Here is a 6933-nt window from a genome sequence, read left to right on the forward strand (position 1 = left end):
AAAATAAGTTCAGTTCAGTAAAATTCAGTTTTCTTAAAGAAGAATTATAATAGAAAATTAGTAAAAATAATTTCAGTTCAGCAAAAATAATTTCAGTTCAGTAAAATTAATTTAAGTTCAGTAAAAATAATTTAAGTTCAGCAAAAATAAGTTCAGTTCAGGAAAAATAATTTCAATTCAGCAAAATTAAGGTGAAAAAAACGGGGCCTTATACTTGTTTTTCCTTAATAAAGTTTCTGCCGTGTTTGTGTGTAAAAATAAAAAAATAAATAAAAAAAAAAGGGGATATCATTAGCTTCTCAATTTTCACTAGGAAGTATTCTTTTAGCTCTAACCATCCAAACTATAGTCCAAACCCATATCTTTTAGGCTAGCACAGTAGCACGCATAGGCCGGTGTTATTATAGCTTTAACCATCCAAACTACGATTTGCACTAAACAAACTTTATTAATTTTCCTTAAAAAAAAAAAAAAAATATAATAATAATAATAATAATAATAATAATAATAATAATAAAAATAATTCAAAAAAAAAAAGGAGGTTTCTGGTAACATCGTTTTGAAGCGCAAACCAAAAACACAGAAATCTCCCTCTTATTCTGGGAAACTCTAGAAATTGACCATTTTCTTCATTTAACTACATTTTTTTCTTCATTAGCGGCAACACCTAACTCATTTTTACCAAGTGTTTTCGCTTTCTCTCTCATCGTTTATCAGCACCGCTCTTTCTCTCTCTTCTTTTGCACACTTCTTTTCCAGTAAGTATTTCTTTTCCCTTCTCATTTTCTTACATTTCTTTGCTCATTTCTAATTTTGATTTGTTTTGTTGTCAATTTGACTCTGAACTTATGTTGAATTTAATTTCTCGAATTGGGTCTGTTTGGGGTTTCTTTTGAATGAGGATCACACCTTTGGAATTGTTGTATATTCTGGTGGTTTGTTTTTGGGTGTTAAATTGTACTTTGTGTAATTTAGTTCTTTTTATAGTATAATTGTTTGTCAATTTTTCTACTGTGTTAATGTTCTGCTGTTTTAGATTACATTTTTCATGATTTTTTTGAGGTACCCTTTACTGTGATTAAACTAAGAATAAATAATTTACTAAATTATCTGTATTAATCAAAGATTACTTATAAATTTGTCAAATTTTGGCCGATTAAAATGGGAATTGTCTTGTTTATACTTCAGATTAATTTTTATGTAATCATGAAAATGCTTAAACTAGCGTAAGTACTGAGAATATATACTTCATAGTCATATCATTTTGGTTTTTGTTTTTGTTTTTGTTTTTTCTCTTTTAGGGTGTATAAATAACCGAGGAATATGACATAGATGTGAATTATAGGCTTTTGGTACCGTCCACTTTAACGAACTAAGCTAGTTGTCATACTTAATTTGATGTTGAATGTATTACATGTGATATTGGTATTTGTGCTTAATTTAATGGGACCTGTTGGCTGTTACCTAGTTTTCTACCTTGAAGCTTTCTTTCTTTACTCAAATGTATTTGAACGATTTTTTAAGGGATTATAGTAGTGATTCAGCATCTTGATGAAACGCAGTTTGGTCAATATCTTGAACTTTTTGGGATTTCAAGGATAGGAAGATTAGGAACCTCTTTCCTTTTACAGTTGTGCATTTAAAGCTGTGACCATGTTTTTGATCATTGAGGCGTATGGCCATATGGGTTATGTTTGATATCAATAAATTCATTCGATGACCTCCATTCAGTTATGTACTTGAAAATCTGTTGACGAGTATAGTTTGGATTAGTTTGTATGACTTTTTGTTCATGTGTGTTGACCACTGTTATGATCAAATCAGGTGTTCAATGTCATTGGCATGCCTTCTTCTAATTTGAAGGGAGATATATTGCCATCTATCTGTATCTTGTTTTATTGATTCAATAACACAATTGTCATTGACAATTGTCTTCTTATTTGGAATCGGCTTATTGTATTTTCCTGATGACATTAAGTTCAGTGTTTTTTCTTACATTGAAACAAAGGTCTGCTAGGATGAAATTAGGGCCTAGTCTAGGTAGCAGGGGAAAAAGCATAGCAACTTTCATTTGAATAATTTTGTAACCAAACATATAACTTGGGTTTTAATACTTCAATCATCAATTCCAATTATGAAATTCAGTTGTGTTATTCTTTCCTTCTGGCTGTTACTTAAACCCCACTTAATTTCATCTTTTGAGTTGGTCTTATCTCTCATCATTTCTCAGATGTTTTGTCTTTTCTTGATTTTTTGTTGATTATTAGTGAAGTTTATGTATGGATCTTACCTCAGCTTGTATTGAAATTAGAGGAAAATGTACTTGAGGCACCACTGTATCTTTTATTTTACTTCCTATCACATCTTGTTTGCAGCTTTGCAATCTTCCTTTCTTCATTTTTATCTTTAATTGCCTTACTCGTATCTTTTTAAGATAAAATTTATATATGAAGTGTATGTTCTGTCAGGTAAAATTTTAGTGGAATTTTGGTTAAGGGTTACTCTGCAGTTTAGGCATTTGTTAATAAGAAGAAACATTATCCAGATATGATAAAATACTCCTGTTGCCTATTTTATATTTGTACTTTGAAACTTTAAAACATCTAGTTGCTCTAGAGTCTAAACAACCATGTTCTGTTGCCTTTGTTAGACACGAACAATATTAGTTTAGTGTTGATAAGTATTTGTTCTACTAGCTACCTTTGCTGATTATAGTGGGAAATTTTGCATTATTTTTATATAACATGGTGGCATGATTCAATGATTTTCAAGAGCTAGATGCTTGGACCTTTGAGTACTCTGTATTTGGATTTCTTGGTATAGTTATTGTTTGGCAAGTTCCATGAGTATAGATGCGAAAAGCAAGCATCCTTGGTACTTTTTATATGTATATATGAATTCTGTGCTAAAGATATAAATATTGAAAATCATGTTTGTTTATTACAGGAATGGCTCAACAAGCATACACTGTTGCTTCTGATAGTGAAACCACTGGAGAGGAAAAATCTTCTGCATTCCCTGAAATTGCAATTGGTATTGATATTGGTACTTCCCAATGCAGTGTAGCAGTTTGGAATGGCTCTGATGTGGAGTTACTTAAAAACACTAGGAATCAGAAAATAATGCAGTCATATGTGAGCTTCAAAGATGCTGTCCCGACTGGTGGAGTCAGCAGCCAACATGCACATGAGCATGAAATCTTATCTGGGTCTGCAATCTTCAATATGAAGCGTCTAATTGGTAGGGTTGACACTGATCCTGTTGTTCATGCTACGAAAAGCCTGCCCTTTTTAGTTCAGACCTTGGATATTGGTGTGCGGCCTTTTATTGCTGCTTTGGTCAATAATGCATGGAGATCTACTACACCTGAGGAAGTTTTGGCAATCTTTCTTGTGGAATTAAGGGCCATGGCTGAAGTTCAGCTAAAAAGGCCTCTACGGAATGTCGTTCTGACAATCCCAGTTTCATTCAGCCGTTTCCAGCTCTCTAGAATTGAGCGTGCCTGTGCCATGGCTGGCCTTCATGTTCTCAGGCTGATGCCTGAACCAACTGCTGTGGCACTTTTATACGCACAGCAACAACAGCGTACTATACAAGACAATATGGGCAGTGGGAGTGAGAAGATTTCCCTCATCTTTAATATGGGAGCTGGCTATTGCGATGTAGCTGTTAGTGCTACAGCTGGTGGCGTTTCTCAGATAAAAGCCTTGTCAGGGGCTGCCATTGGAGGGGAAGACCTTCTTCAGAACATGATGCGTCACCTCTTGCCTGAGTATGACACGATTATCTTAGGCCATGGACTGGATGTTATCAAGTCAATGGCTTCTTTTCGGGTTGCAACTCAGAATGCTATACATACTCTTTCTTCTCAAACTAGCGTCAAAATTGACGTTGATTTAGGGACTGGTAAAAGCGTGACTAGGCTTGTGGACAGGAAGGAATTTGAAGATGTGAACAAGGTGGTATTTGATCAGTGTGAAACCCTTGTAAGGCAATGCTTGAATGATGCAAAAATTGAAATAGGTGATATCACTGATATAATACTTGTTGGAGGATGTTCTGCAATTCCCAAGGTTAGAGATCTTGTTAAGAGCATTTGCAAGAGAGAGAAACTGTATGATGGGATTAATCCACTGGAAGCTGCTGTCCGTGGAGCTGCACTGGAAGGAGCAGTTGCATCTGGTATTAGTGACCCATTTGGGAATCTAGACTTGCTAACAATTCAAGCTACTCCTCTGAGCATTGGAGTTCGAGCCAATGGGAACAACTTTGTGCCCATAATCATGAGGAATACGACAGTTCCTGCAAGGAAGGACCTTGTTTTCACAACAGTACACGATAACCAGACTGAGGCCTTGATAGTAGTTTATGAAGGTGATGACGAAACAAAGATACAGAAGAACCATTTACTTGGGTATTTCAAGATCAGTGGGATCCCTCCTTTGCCTAAAGGAACTCCTGAGATTAACGTGTGCATGGACATCGATGCTTCAAATATTCTGAGAGTCTTGGCAGGCGTTGTGATTCCAGGCAACCAGCAGCCTGTTGCTCCAATCATGGAAGTGAGAATGCCAACCATTGATGATGGGCATGGTTGGTGTGCTGAAGCACTTAACAGAACTTATGGATCTACTTTGGATATGATAACCGTGCAGAAGAAGACACAGGCATGAGATAATGATATGGTTTGTACTCTTCAGCGCCTTTTTGATATAGAGGTCGTGATCTTGGTGTGCATGCGGCTGTAGTTATTTTGTGAAGGTTTTGATGTATGTGTTTTTAGTTTGTGTCATGTAAATGAGTTAATATGTGAAAATAAAAAGTTGGTGGCTGCTTGTATATATTGAACTCTTCTTTAGTTGTGCCGTTTTGGTACTTGGTAATGCACAATATCATTACATATAGCAACTATTTTACTCTCTTGAGCAAGATGGGAGAGCTTAATTTAATGAACTGCAACCTTTTCTCATGATTTTATATAAATTAAGTAATTAAATTAACATGAATGATGATAACATCCATTCTCTTGACTAGAAATGTCTATTATAATGGCTTTTCAGTGAGTGATCAAAAGTTGAGGCTTCACCTCAACTTCATCTTGAGAGTATATAGACCAATTTTAGGCTTTAATCAAAAGCTAGAGTATGAGGAATAACATGATAAACCATGAATTTGGATTTGTATTGTAAAAAAGGTTAATTTAGGGTTTGTTCTCATACGTTTATTTTCAGTTCAATTCAGCTCTATAAGTTAAGTTAAGTTTAGTTCAGTTCAGTTCCTAATTTCCTTCTCTTATAAAATATTCAATTCAGTTCAGTTCAGTCAATGAGAACAGGCCCTTAAATCGATTCAAACAATTTTTTTAATAACTATTGAAAAAAAAGTTGTTTATCACATAAATCTTTAATCTTTAATAGAATTGGCAACTATAACCCTCACTTATGATTTGCAAGGTGTTAAATTCCAATGTTAGTCATTTGAGAATCCTGAAAAGGCTCACAGAGAGACAATTTGGTAAGTGGCGATGACTCACTAATAAAATTTAGGGAATTATGAGAGGACTCATAGAAAAACAATTTGGTAGGTGGCAACGGGGTTTGCTGAGAAAATTCTAGGTTTAAGAGGACACTAATGTGTTATTAGTGTGAGGTTTTTTTTACAAAAAAAAATTGTTTGAGATTATTTTAATTTATTTCATTTTGTCTAAAGATCTGAACTTATTTTATCAAATTTTTGTGAAATAATATAAAATAAGATTAAAATAATATGAAAAAACACATGTTAAATTCTCTCTTATTTTATCTTCGTTATTAATTTATATGAACTTATTGTTGTTATTTTATTTTATTTGAAATCATCTAAACTTAATAATTTGTTTTCAAAAAAAAAAAAAAAAAAAAAAAATTCTAAATTTAATAATTGAAATAATGAAATTACATAAATTTTCACTTAGTACTTAGAAATTGACTTTTTTTTTTTTTTTTTTTTTTTGTCTAAGAATTGTTGAGTTAAGCTAAAATATGGTCCCTTAACTTTGCCATTAGTAGCACTTTTGGTCCCTTATCTTTGAAATGAGGTAAAAAGGTCCCTCAACCACCCTTGGCTCACCATTTCTGGTGGAGGAACTTCCTAGTCAGCAAAGTTTAGGAATGTCAATGTCAACTAAGCCAAAGTTCAAGGACTTCCACCGCCGAGTCAACAAAAGTTTAGGGACTACACTTGTTTTTTTCAAACAAAAGTTTAGGGACTTGTTAGATCACAAGTCAATTAATTAAATTAAATATAAACAAAAGCTTAGGGATTAATAAAGTGAGTTTTTTTTAACCAAATATTTATAAAGTGAGTTGACAAGAATAAAAATTGATAATCATGATATATTTTATATATTTTTTTTAATCATTCCTGTACTTCCTACCATTTTTTGGTAATCAATTTTTTTTACAATATATCCCAACTAAACTCATTAACCACATATCCTCAAATCCTAACTCCTAATGCCTAACCCCTTATATATTTCTAGACCTGGCAATCTTGACCCAGACCCGATGACCCAACCCGAATGACCCGACCCATGACCCGAAATTGACCCGAAACCCGAAATTAACTCGACCCGACCCATACCCGACCCGAAAATGGAGTTGACCCGATCTTGACCCGACACCCGAACTGACCCGACCCAAAGTTGACCGGACTCGAAATTGACCCAAACAGACCCGATACCCGAATTGACCCGAACAGACTCGATACCCAAAATATGCCGAACTAAAATTACCTTATAATTGAACTTAAAATGTCTTGTACCAAAAATAACTGAAATTGTTCATCTTCAATTGTAGCTAAGCTTTTAAATTGAATTGATAGTTTTTTATTATAACAATAACAAACTATATACTCTGTATAAAATTATTGATTTGAGCTTGATTTACAAATGAA

The 6933-nt window shown here is 33.8% G+C and overlaps 1 pseudogene across 1 annotated transcript; it reads left to right on the plus strand.

The window, feature by feature from the left end:
* The first annotated feature begins 626 nt into the window (after positions 1–626).
* On the plus strand, positions 627–4843 carry LOC145587818 (heat shock 70 kDa protein 8 pseudogene; annotated as a pseudogene). The gene is made up of 2 exons (XR_014101443.1): positions 627–758; positions 2947–4843. The product of XR_014101443.1 is annotated as a heat shock 70 kDa protein 8 pseudogene (transcript).
* The last annotated feature ends 2090 nt before the right edge of the window (positions 4844–6933 follow it).

The sequence above is a fragment of the Chenopodium album genome, chromosome 17 (genome assembly GCF_948465745.1).
Source record: "Chenopodium album chromosome 17, dcCheAlbu1.1, whole genome shotgun sequence".
NCBI lineage: Eukaryota > Viridiplantae > Streptophyta > Magnoliopsida > Caryophyllales > Amaranthaceae > Chenopodium > Chenopodium album.